The sequence below is a fragment of the Amphiprion ocellaris genome, chromosome 3, assembly GCF_022539595.1.
Source record: "Amphiprion ocellaris isolate individual 3 ecotype Okinawa chromosome 3, ASM2253959v1, whole genome shotgun sequence".
NCBI classification, from domain to species: domain Eukaryota; kingdom Metazoa; phylum Chordata; class Actinopteri; family Pomacentridae; genus Amphiprion; species Amphiprion ocellaris.
In genome coordinates this window covers 12,169,513-12,183,242 of record NC_072768.1, presented here as the reverse complement: position 1 = coordinate 12,183,242, position 13,730 = coordinate 12,169,513, and the positions used below count along the sequence as shown (strand labels likewise).

At 36.7% G+C, this 13,730-nt stretch overlaps 1 protein-coding gene across 8 annotated transcripts in view; it reads right to left on the bottom strand.

Moving 5' to 3' along the window:
- Nucleotides 1-10,887: 10,887 nt before the first annotated feature.
- Nucleotides 10,888-13,730, bottom strand: part of otud7a (OTU deubiquitinase 7A) — a 52,000-nt gene continuing 49,157 nt past the window's right edge. For 2 of the 8 annotated variants that reach the window (XM_055009415.1, XM_055009413.1), the window contains one exon: nucleotides 10,888-12,997. The gene's annotated coding sequence lies outside the window, so the exon portion shown is untranslated. The remainder of the gene's footprint in view (nucleotides 12,998-13,730) is intronic. The other 6 variants (XM_055009417.1, XM_055009420.1, XM_055009414.1 and 3 more) reach the window with 6 other exon arrangements.

Below are 13,730 nucleotides of genomic sequence, written 5' to 3'. Positions count from 1 at the left end.
CTGGAGTGTTTTTCACGGCCTCCTTTACATTATTTCATCATATGGCACGTTTTTACAACATGTTGAAAAATCGCATTTATTTTTCGACAGAGTATACTATGGCGTTTTTTTGTGCCAAAATTCATGATGATTTTTTTTCCAAAGAAAACCTTACCATAGTGTTTTTCATGGCCTCCTTTACATTATTTCATCATATGGCACGTTTTTACAACATGTTGAAAAATCCCTTTTTTTTTCTTGACATCGTATACTATGGCGTTTTTTTGCGCCAAAATTCATGATGATTTTTTTTCAAAGAAAACCTTTCTGGAGTGTTTTTCACGGCCTCCTTTACATTATTTCATCATATGACATGTTTTTACAACATGTTCAAAAATCGCATTTATTTTTCGACATAGTATACTATGGCGATTTTTTTTGCGCCAAACTTCATGATTTCTTTTTCAAAGAAAACCTTACCATAGTGTTTTTCATGGCCTACTTTACATTATTTCAACATATGGCATGTTTTTATAACATGTTGAAAAATCGCATTTTTTTTCGACATAGTATACTATGGCGTTTTTTGCGCCAAAATTCATGATATTTTTTTCAAGGGAAACCTTACCATGGTGTTTTTCACGGCCTCCTTTACATTATTTCATCATATGGCATGTTTATACAAGATGTTGAAAAATCGCATTTTTTTTCGACATAGTATCCTATGGCGTTTTTTTGCGCTAAAATTCATGATGATTGTTTTTTTCAAAGAAAGCCTTTCTGGAGTGTTTTTTTTACGGCCTCCTTTACCTTATTTCATCATATGACACGTTTTTATAACATGTTGAGAAATTGCATTTTTTTGTCGACATAGTATACTATGGCGTTTTTTTGCGCCAAAATTCATGATGATTTTTTTTTCAAAGAAAACCTTTCTAGAGTGTTTTTTTTACGGCCTCCTTTACATTATTTCATCATATGACACGTTTTTATAACATGTTGAGAAATTGCATTTTTTTTGTCGACATACTATACTATGGCGTTTTTTTTTGTGCCAAAATTCATGATATTTTTTTCAAAGAAAACCTTTCTGGAGTGTTTTTCAGGGCCTCCTTTACATTATTTCATCATATGGCACGTTTTTACAACATGTTGAAAAATCACATTTTTTTTTCGACATAGTATACTATGGCATTTTTTTGCGCCAAAATTCATGATGATTTTTTTTTCAAAGAAAACCTTTCTGGAGTGTTTTTCAGGGCCTCCTTTACATTATTTCATCATATGGCACGTTTTTACAACATGTTGAAAAATCACATTTTTTTTTCGACATAGTATACTATGGCATTTTTTTGCGCCAAAATTCATGATGATTTTTTTTACAAAGAAAACCTTTCTGGAGTGTTTTTCATGGCCTACTTTACATTATTTCATCATATGGCACGTTTTTACAACATGTTGAAAAATCGCATTTATTTTTCGACAGAGTATACTATGGCGTTTTTTTGTGCCAAAATTCATGATGATTTTTTTTTCAAAGAAAACCTTTCTGGAGTGTTTTTCATGGCCTACTTTACATTATTTCATCATATGGCACGTTTTTACAACATGTTGAAAAATCGCATTTATTTTTCGACAGAGTATACTATGGCGTTTTTTTGTGCCAAAATTCATGATGATTTTTTTTTCAAAGAAAACCTTTCTGGAGTGTTTTTCATGGCCTACTTTACATTATTTCATCATATGGCACGTTTTTACAACATGTTGAAAAATCGCATTTATTTTTCGACAGAGTATACTATGGCGTTTTTTTGTGCCAAAATTCATGATGATTTTTTTTCCAAAGAAAACCTTACCATAGTGTTTTTCATGGCCTCCTTTACATTATTTCATCATATGGCACGTTTTTACAACATGTTGAAAAAACGCATTTTTTTTCGACATAGTATACTATGGCGTTTTTTTTGCGCCAAACTTCATTTTCAAAGAAAATCAAAGACTCGAGGACCTCGTGGAGACTTGTTTAAAAATGGGTGGTTGCAAATGGGTGTTAGTTAAATAAAAATAAATAAACAGAACTAAAAGTGAACTTCATGTTGACATTGATGGGCATTCCAACCAGGAACAAAGTAAAAGATCATCAATACAAAAAAACCTCTTCCTGTTCACCTCTTAAAACCCAAAAACACACCGCAGTAGCACCCTAAACTAAAACTACCAATGGGTTTCCTGTTTTCCTTTCTGAACAATTCAAAGGTCCCTCTCTATCTCCCCACACATCCACCAACCACTGGAACACATCTCCAAAGTTCTGCCGGGCCAGCTCAGCTTCCCCTCAGAAGAAGTGGTGCCACCTGCCAGATGAAGGAGCCTTTTGAGAGGCAGCTGGCATCGTGATTGGACTGCACTTTGGTCTGTTCCAATCCAGCTTCAGCTCCAGAGACGGCAGGCGGGACGAGTCAACGGAGGCCGGGTGGACGAAGACATGCAGCTGAGTACAATACAGAAAACAACAGAGGAGGAGTGCAGTGGCCCAGGGCCAGAACAAACACAGTAGCATCGTATGTCTCTTAGAAAACATCATAGTATAGCCTTTGCTGTGAAAAAAATGCCATCATATACATCGTATATTGTACAAATAACAAGTCAAAGGAAAGAGACATACATTGTAGAATTGTAGTAATTGTGGGCTGACTGATTTACTGATTATCAGTATTTTATTTTTTACTGATTTACGGTAATAAATAAATTTAAAAATGGTGCTACTTTGGCTCTGAACCTTAATCTACCTGTGGTCGCTCTGTCTTCTGGAGTGATTTGATTGGTTATACGTCACGAATAAAACTCCTTTAACTTAACATCTGTAAACAAAACAAAAACGTATCAACAGAGTTTCCTGTTCGAGTTTGTGTTCTTCTAAGTTTATCTCCAAGATTTTAAATACTCTCATTACTGCAAATGAATATCTACTCCAAATGTCTCACTAATAATCATTATCAGCCTTAAAAACCCACAAAACACCCCTCCATACTCGACCACACTTAGTACAGTCCGGTTCCCCCTTCTATAAATCTGCTTGGAATCAGCCACTTCCTGTTTGTCAAAGTGGCCTTCTACCTGGACAGGTTTTGTTGGAGCTCATGCAACAAACATTTTGGGTAACTGCGCTTTAATATGGCTGGATGACACTGAATTAGATTCTGTTTTCATGAGACTGAGTTAAGATGTGTAGCTCTGTCATTAAATAGGAAAATATTTCTCAGAATTCACAGAGAAAAGTCTGAAATGTTTGCTAGGTTAGCGTCCCACATGTTCTTTGGCTCAGCTAAAGCTAACTCTCTCCAACTTCTGGATCTCTTGAGTTGCTTGTTGTTAAAATATCTTGCTGTAGTTGCTGAAGCTCAGAAAGTCTGAGATGTTTGTTCAAAATAAGCTCATTCTCAAGTCTTATCTGAACTGTCCTCTTTTGTTTGAACTTTCCCTAAACTTAGGAGTTAATGACAGAGCAGCACATCCAGACTCAGTCTCATTTATGTAGAGATTAAACTTCAGTGTCATTCATTGATGTTAAAGTGCAGTTTTTCAAATGTTTCTTGCACATGCTCCCGACCAAACCAGTCCAGGTGGAAGACGATGTGAAGAGAAAGCTCCAGAGGATGAATATCACACATTTACGTTGGAAATAAATGTCCTTTAATTTGACATTGTAATGCAAATGATGTTCAAATCTTTGAGTGTTTCGTTGATGTTTGTTTCTAAATGTTTTTTGACACTCGGCCCCAAAGATTAAAACCTTCTACGGCTCACAAGCTGCAACAATTCACACATTATCAACTATCTTTCTGACTAAACTTAGATAAAAAGTGAAAAACTGCCTGATTCCTGCATCATGAATGTAAATCTTTTTGGTTTTTATGACAGTAAACTGAATATATTTGGATTTGACATTTTATAAACCAAAACAAGAAATGAATTACTGGAGAAAACAATCAACAGAATAATGGTCAAAGAAAATGTGTTTTCCAACATATATGGCTGAATTACTCCAACATTACAAGATACATACAATTTGAATTCAATCTTATTTATATAACGCCAATTACAGGTCAAATTGTCTCAAGACACTTTATTTTTATATTTTTTGTCATATTTAAAATATGACAAAGTAAGAAATTTAAAGCTCTTGACTAATCCAATTTATTATTTGGTTTTTAAGAGACTAATCGACAATTAAAATAACTTTCTCCACTAAAACTAATAAACATGAGGTCAAATAGAAGGAACAGTTTTAAATACTGCAGTCCCACGATGACAACAATAAAGTTTGTCAACAAAAACTAAATCTGCTGGTGGATTCCATTAAAGTCCTAATAAATGATAATAAAGTGTGATACTAAAGGTTTGTGGTGCTAAAAATGTCCAAGTAAAGATATGAAGTTGAACATCTGGATGGAGGTTGATAAAAGTTGACCTCCCTTCATTTCTCTGGAGCGACTCCATGGATTTTATGGCTGGTGGTTAAAGACCTGCTCTTCTAGTGGTCTTCCTTCTAGTCGCTGTAAAAAGTCAGTCCATCCTGGCCGACTTCAGCACCTCTTCATGACACCTTGTTCTGCCTCTGACCTCGTGGAAACTCCAGAAACTCGGGAAAACCCATGGAGACTCGAAGAACTCGTGGAGACTCGAAGAACTCGTCGGGCGGGGGAAGGTGTGGTGGGCGGTGGGGGGAGGTGGGGGAGTAGAGGGGGGAGGCCGCCACCCACCTCCCCGCCTACTCTCCGCCCTGACTCCACCCAGACTCCGCCTTGGCTCCACCCATGTGGTCACTTCAGAGACTACGATGCCAAAGGGACGACGAATTTATTTCTTTTCATCTGATCTGTAGCTCAGTGAGTTAAGGATTTGCCTATGGAGCTGCAGGTCGCCGGTTCAAGACCAGACACTTCTTAAATTTTCTCAAAATCCTGACAAAGACAAACAAAGAAAAGGGCCAGTGGCGGGTCTTGAACCTGCGACCTTCCACTTGGTAGTCCTCTTCTTATCCTCCTGAGCTACTCGCTCAGATACTAATTCTTCTTTTTTTTGCGCATTTATCATCTATTTTTTGCCATTTTCGAGTTTTTTTTTAACTCGGGTCTCGACTCGACCGTTTTTCTCAGGAGGTTGGACTTCAGCCTTTGTGCTGGAGGGCTGAACCCTCAGTTCCAAGACTTTCCAAGCCTCCACACCTCCCGAGTCCTCAGGACCTGAGCTTTCAGACAGTCAAAGGACTGATATCTTCTAAGTCCCTGAGTAATTCTCTGTTAGTTTGAACCTTTCGACAGTCTGAGGGCTGAAGTTTAAAAGGTTTCTCAGTACTTCTCTGTTAGTTTGAACCTTTTGACAGTCTGAGGACTGAAATCTTAGAAGTTCTTGAGTAGTTCTCTGTTAGTTTGAACCTTCAGACAGTCTGAGGACTGAAATTTTAAAAGTTTCTCAGTACTTCTCTGTTAGTTTGAACTTTCTGGTTAACAGAAGCCTTAAAACTTGTGACCATGAGTCTTGATTTCACATTTAGACCATCCATCTGAGTTCTTCTCAGACCTTCACCTGTGGGTTTTTTAGAAATCCTCAACAAACTTTGATTCTCTTCACTGAACAGTAAAGTTTGTGGAGATCAGAAGGTAACATTAGTTTGATCAATGCCTTCAACTACTAGTAGACTTTATCTGGAAAGCAGTTTTCTGAAATGAGTTCGTAGTAAATCTGTCCACAATCAAACCAAGAACATAGAAAGAGGAAATGTTTGAAGAAACAACTTGATGTTTTCATTTCAGACTGGAAAACACTTTAAACCCTTTATCTGTTTTTGCTCTTTTTGATCGTTTTATTGTCTCTTCTGTTGAATTTGATCTTCTAAAGTCTAACTGGTGTCTGTTCAAATGTTTTGTCTTTAGTTTGATTCTTCTTAAATGTTTAGTTTTGCTCTTTTCTCACCTTTTATTCTTTTCTAATGTCCGATTTGATTTCCAAATGTTTTGTCTTTTTAATGTTTGTTGTTTTTTCAAATGTTTTATCGGCTTGCTTGAGTTTCTTTTTCTTTCCCAATATTTAATGTTTCGATTAAATCTTTAAGGTTTTTCTATTTAAATGTTTTACCACCTTTTAATGTTTAATGTTCTTTTTAAATGCTTAATTGTATTTTCTGTTTAATTCCTATTTAAAGGTTTATTGTCTTTAAGATTTAATGTTCTAATTAAACATTTAATTTTTAATTCAACGTTTTGTCTTTTTGAAGGTTTAATAATCTAATTTGTTTTGTATTTTTTAAAAAATGTTTAATATTCTTCTTGTTTAATTTTTTAAATGTTTAATTATCTAAAATATTTCATCTTTAATGTTTCATATTTTTGTTTTAAAAATTTTGTTTAATTTCATAATGACATGTTTTGTATCTTCTGTTTAATTATTTCTATATTTTGTCAGTTTAATATAACTTAATTGCATTTAATGTTTAATTTTCTTTTTAAAAGTTTTGTTGTATTAAATGTTTTTTTCTTTGCTTTTTTAAAATGTAGTTTATTTCTTTAATCTTTTTTTCTGTCAAGATTTTTACCTCAACGCTAAAAATGAAACAAACCCTTAAATCACAATGAAAATACTTCTGTCACAATCATGAGTTAGTCAATTATTCACTTTATCAATTCAACTTTATTTGTTTAGCAACTTTCACACAGATGACAAAACTAAACAAGCAAAGAGAAAAAACTATGCTAAAACAATGATTAAAACTCAAAAACATGTTTCAAAAAAAAGATTTAACATGGTAATAAAATATGTTGTGTCCAGGGGATGGAGGGAGTTTATTGAAGTCTTCTTGGGCTCACATGGGAAATCATTTAAAATATAAACTTGATATTCAGTCTAAGGAAACTACAGAGCGACAGAAGAACCAACAATATCTCCTGTTTTCTCCTTTAATGAGTCGACTCTTCTTGTGCTTTCAGACCAAAGAACTACAGACTCTTCACAACCTGCTCAAACTCTTGGTACAGGACCTCACCACACGGGTCAAGAAGGTTTCCGTCTCATTTCTACTCTGAAGCTCACCTTCTTCTGCTCAAACTGCTGACAAATGTTTCTGCTGCTCTAAAGTCTGGTCTCCAGAACTTCCTAAAAACTCTCAAAGTCTCTTCTGCTGCAGGTTGCTTTGTAGAACTGTTACAGAAAACCTCACTAAACCACATGGAGGGGCCTCAAGATAGTCGTCCAAATGAAACCGTACAAAAACCAAACTAGCACAACCCAAACGCTAAAGTCTCCTGCAGCCTACCAGAGAACCTCTGAGAACAGAGAATCAGGACAGGAACTCTTACCTTCTGGACAACCAATGCTGGTTCACAAGAATACAGAATGTGTCTGACCAAAAACCTCTGAAGACTCACTACAGCCAAGATAAAGACACAACTCAGCTGCACCAAATCCACTAATCACTGCACACATTAGCACCATGTGCTAACTGTGGCTAAAGAACCACATTTACCAAGACAACTATCCAGTACAAAGCCCTAAAACACACCAAGAAACACATTAAAGACGATTTTACTGCTGGAAGCTGCAAGCCAACGCCTAAAGAACAGACTAAAGCAATAGAGCCAAACCCGGTTAATGTGGTGAAGAGAAGCAGAGGAAATGTTTGTCTGCAGCTAAATAAAGCAGGAAGACACTGAGCTGCTCAGGTGTTCCTGATAACACCAAGCAGCCACCTGGACAGCCAATAGGAACACAGCTGACTGGAAGTCCAGAGGGCTGGCTTAGTGAAGGAAATTTAGTTTAAAGTTGAGGCAGAAAGTTAACAAAGAAAGTTGAAAACCACCTTCTGATACCTGAAATCTCTGAGTTTTCACACAAAGAACACCTGAACATGTCAAACTGGTTTCATAGTAGAACCATCATTGTAAAAACGTCATAGTATGGTGTGTTGCTCAAAAAACATTACGACCCGGCTGTCTAGGGTTGCCGAGGAGCAACACAAAAACAGGACAAATGCTGGTTTCCAGGGGGTTAGGTGGCTATTTATTTGAAAGAGTAAGTTTACAACAACACAACATGTGAGCAGAAAAATCACAAAGTCTGTCTTTAGTTCAGCTGAAAATATTAGTTTTTGTCTTTTTTATTGACCAAACTTTTCAGGAAGTAGATGAAGAATAATTAAAGCTCTCATGTAGAAGTCCAACTACTTATTTTGGATCCTTGTGGAGAGTTTAATCTTTGTGTTTGTACAGCTGTTGAGTTTTTAGAGTCACATGGATTGTTTTGACATTTAATAACCGAGTCCTGAAATAAAATTACAGTTGTGGATTTCTGTCATTTAGTCTGGACTAAACAAATAACAGCAGTATAAATCTCAAACGTCATTATGAGGAGTCTGAAATGAGGTTTCTCACTTGATAATGATCAAAACATGAAATTTAGGTTGGTTTAATGCAGTGGTTCTCAAATTTTTTCTGTCAGGCCCCCCTTCGGAGGACAAAAAACTTTCATGCCCCCCCAATAACTTTGTGTGTGTGTGTGTGTGTGTGTGTGTATATATATATATATATATATATATATATATATATATATATATACACATAAAACTATGAAAACATGAATATGCAGGGCTGTGTTATTTTATCTGATTCCATTTTGTTGTTTTTCCACAGTAAAGATCAGGGGTGTCAAACTCATTTTAGTCCAGGGACCACATAAAGCCCAATCTGATCTCCAGTAAAATCACAGCATAATAACCTATAAATAACCACAGCTCCAACTTTTCCCCTTTGTTTTAGTTCCAAAAAAGTACAATCTGAAAATGTTCACATTTAATGAAGTATCTTTTTACAAAATACTATGAACCTGAAATTTCTTAAGGAAAACAAGTTCAATTTCAACAATAGCCTATTATGCCTCAGTTCATCATTTACACATGCATTGTAACTGCCAGATAACAGTTTATGTACAAAAACACAAAACATTCAGTCACAGGTATCTGGAACTGAACAATCTAGTATTTTACTTCATGATCAGAACAACTTGTCAAGTTCTAGAAATTATTTTAAATTTACAATTTTACAAATTTACAATTTACATTTAACGTCGTTGTAATTTTTATCATTTGTAAAGTCTTCCCGCGGGCCGAAATGGACCGTCTGGTGGGCCGGTTTTGGCCCACAGGCCGTATGTTTGACATTGCTGGTAAAAATAATCGGAGGAGATGAGCCGAGTATGTGACGTGATCGAGTACGCTGGTGTTCCGACTGCACATTAACGATGCGTTCTCCCGTTCTCAGGAGTCTGTACTTCGGAGTCTGAACGGCCAGTGCATATACCATAGATATATATAGAAGATCATTATTATTAATATTTTTTTTATATCTATGGCATATACAGTCTATGGGGCCAGCACAATTTCAGTATTGTTGTACGCCGCGAAAAACAGGCCGACGTTAAAACAATAGTTCAGCTAATTAGTTCCGTGTTGAAGGACCTTTTCCTCCCAGTCGCCCGCGCCCCACTATTTGACAAACACTGGTTTAAAGGAATATTCCACCTTAAATCTTGTTGACCTAAAAGGTTGGTTTCAGGAAGTATTCCACGTACAAGGTCCTCAAACATCCACCTTAAAGGAACATTCCACCAAAAATCCTTGGACACCTAAAATGTTGGTTGAAGCGAGTATTCCATCCAAAATCCTCAAAGAGACCTGAGGGGCTGGTTAAAAGGAATATTCCACCTAAAACCCCAAATATAGACCCGAAAGGGGGGTTTAGAAAAAATCCTTCAATGGAGACCAAAAAAGTCAGTATGGAGGAGTATTTTTTAGTGGAAGTCACAAATAAAGGAGCTCTTGGTTTTTCCTGGCATTACTGAGGCCTTGTCAACACGTAGCAGGGTTTTTGTAAAACCGAATATCCTGCTCCCTCCGTCTAGAAAAAAACTTACGTACACACCACCTCGTTTTTAGAAAAAAACTTCATCCACACCTAACCACATAAGTGCGTTTTTAAGCACATTTATAAGCATGCCGGACCTTTATGTGGCAGTAGTTCCCCAAGTCCTAGCAAGGTGGTGGAGAATAACCGTCCTTAGTCTGTGTTGTTGAATGTGGAGCAGTATCTGGGCTTGTAAAAACAAGCAAGTAAAAAGCGCCTGTACAAGAAACAGCGCCCAAAACCTTGTGAGAGCATTCATACTGTTACCGAATGTAAACACAGGTCGCATATGGGACGTAAGAACATATTTTGTCGCAGGCGGTGACGTTTCGAAACGCAAAACCTCGGTTACTGATGTCTACATGCAGACGCATAAAACGGAGAATTCGCAAATCTTCACTTTGGTCGGAGTTTTTAAAATGAATCGTTTTTGATGACGTAAATCTGCGTTTTCGTGTGGATGATAAGCCGAATCGTAGAAAAATATCTTCGTTTTGTGAGATACCCGGCTACGTGTGGACAAGGCCTGAGTCAAAAGCTGCTGTTTCAACACAGACACGTTCACACGCATCCACAAACCTCTCAGCACTCAAACACCCACAGAAAGGAGGCCGGCTGGACTGAGGCTCGGCGGTGTCCTCAGACCCACGAGTCGGGGAGTCGGTGAACTTGTTGTTCCGGTTTGAAGGCCTCCGTGTGGTCCAGTAGAAGTCCACGTAGTCAGTGTTGGCTTTGAACCACAGCGACTGGCCGCCATCAGGTGGACCTGCTCGTCCTCGTAGGACTCCTCCTGTAGCCTTGAGGGAACCACAGGAACATTCAGTAGCTGTTGGAGTTCTTCCTGTCAGGCTCGTGGTAGAACGGCTCTGAAGTATCTTTTACTTGTCTTATCTGGAACAATCTAACAGCCTAAACTGTTAACAGCGGTGTAAAGAAGCAAACACACAGGCATAGATTAGGACTCAAACTAGATTTATTTTAGAAAACAAATCAGCTTAGAGGCATTTGTTCACACATGTGGCTGAATAGGAGGCCGTCCAATCAGATTCGAGGTCTTCACTCTGTAGGTTGTTTGTTCGGTGAGACTCTTGGACCTCCATCAGCTGACATGGATGTTTGATGGTCTTCTTCTCTAGTGCCAGATGATTCATCCATGAATTCAGCAGCTACAGACTGAAATGAAGCTCATGCTGCAGTTATTGAATTCTTGTTCCAGATCAAATGTTCAGAGCTCACCTTGAATGCAGCCGTCTGCTGTCTGATAGTTTTTCTCATTGTAGTCTTCAATAAAGTCTTTTTCCTCATGTCAGGATGTGGTGAGACTCTTTCTCAGTCGCTGCAGACGTCCCTCATTGTGCATCTCCAGAGAAGAAACAGAAAAATTGGTCACTGCTTCAGCATCACAAACGCTCTCCAGCATTGAGAGTGTTTTAGGAATTCATTCATTGTGTTGTGAACTTTGAAGGAGCAGAAACTTTACAGCTGCCAAAGATATGAGCTCCAATTCTGGATGTTTTAGTAAATGAAGTTCATCAAATGATCACTTGATTATTGCTGATAACTCTCAATAAATTACTGAAGAAATCTAACATAAAAACCTGTAAACTCTCAGGCAGCTTTTGTTAAAGTTTGTCTATAATTTTATCATCATGTTCTGGAACCAGGACTCTGCAGAAGTTCCTACAATCAGATACTTGTGTGTTTCTATTTAAGGCCTCAGGTTTGAACGTACAGCAGAGGATTAGAAAGGAGTGATTTTAATATTTAAATCAGTCCAGTAAGTGTTTGGCGTGAAAAGTATTAAAATTTTGATTTAGATAGATTTGTGTCAAATAATATTGTAGAGTCTCACTTAAATATATCCAAATGAGTTCAGTGTATTTACATTTTATAGAATATTTGATTTCTTAACCTCAATACTGTAGGGTCTGACTCTAAATATTATAATAATGATGTTAATTTAAATAATATTTTAGTGCAGAGTCATAAACTTTAATCAGCTAAACTTACATAATAAATATCACTGTACAATCTTAACCTGAACATTCATATTATTGAGGTACATTTACATAAATCATGATATTCTAGAGTCTTAACTGGAATATTTCTGACATTAATCTTTTTGTATTGTGCTGATAAACAACAATAACCCGACTTTCAGATAATATTTGTTGTCTGTGATTGAGACTAAATTCCTCCACATTCTGGAACTGGACTGAATTTCCCAAAATGGAAACATGGACAGAATTTAACACTCATGTATCCATGGCAACGCTAACGTTTCTGCTTCTTGCCAAAGTTCACAACACAAGTAAAGATTTTAATGTAAAACTACAGGGATGACTGCTAACCATAAGTATTCTGATCAATACTTCATGATCAATATCAGGACAGATGTTACAACTCCAGCTGTTGCATTAGACTGCAGTTATTCACAGAGAAATTAAAACATCACATTCCTCATAAAAACTAGATGGGACTTTTATTAAATAAAGTGTTGGTGAATAAACAGTGTAAAAAGTGCAAAGCAGCTCCATTAAATCAGGAGATGTGAGACTTCCACAGCATGGATCACCATCTGCTGTGTTGATTCATAGCTGAATGTCAGAATGAACTGAGCTAGAAAAGCTGCTGTGAGCTGCAACATTACAGTCTGACAATCCAACACCATCAGTTTTCATCTGGTTGTTTTGCTCCAACATGCTGTGAAGTTCAGTTTTTACCTGAATCAATACAGAGATTCTATTTCCAACCAAGACTGGAATAAAAATTAGAATGTTATGAGGTTATTAATGCAACTAAATCCTGTCAGATGGAAGGATTTACTTCTAAGTTCTAATTCAAGTTTCAGTTGGAGCACATTGCATTCACAAAGAAAAACAGCGATACCTTCATAGCAACATTTAATAAACCTAAAGCTTCCCTGTTGGCTCATTGGTGGAGTTTGTTACTGAGCATCTGAACCTTAAATCCAGTGAGACGACCATCTTCAGTTGAGGCCAGTCAGAGAACTTCAAGACCTTCCATCAGCTGGACCAGATGTGGCATCATCTCCCTCTGAACATCTGGATGACAGGAGAAAAGACAGAAATCAAACACAGATCACAGAAATACAATTTATTCACTTTCTTCATTTTATAAAAGTAGCAGGAACTTTATTAAAACTTGACAATATCAGTAATGAAAGTAAATGTTTTTATCTCGTGTTGAAGCTAAATTTAAAGTCAATTTTAATGACAGTTTATCCTGAGAGGAGTGAGAATGGAGCTTTTCTTTCCTTTTTAGAATATTCCCTCAAAATATTCTGTTTATTATTGGCTTTAGAAGCATTTTTCTTTACTTATTTATTTTTAGATACCTCAGACTGATACACTTTGCTGGTTTGCAGATAATTTCATGTACAATGACAATAAAGATCTTCTATTATAACATATTTTGCTAAAACAAGAACTGCAAACCTTCTCAACTATGTCTCAGTCTGCAAAATCCCAAATGCAACCAAGAATTATCTGATGTAGTAATTATTGTAATCTTTACTGAACCAGCCCTGGAATTAATAAAAATCTGTATATGGATATGATTTTCTCTGATGGGACCACTATGGAAGCCGTAGTAACAATTACCTATCCTTTGAAGGGAAAGATTAGGTCTTTTTCAGGTGGATAAAAAAAATGCCCTCCCTTAAAAAAAAAAATAAAAATGCATAGAATAAAGTAAATCTCTTCTGCACTGCACACATACTACACTTTTGTATAACTCTGGATGTCAGAGTAAAGGCAGACAGATCCACCGATCAGC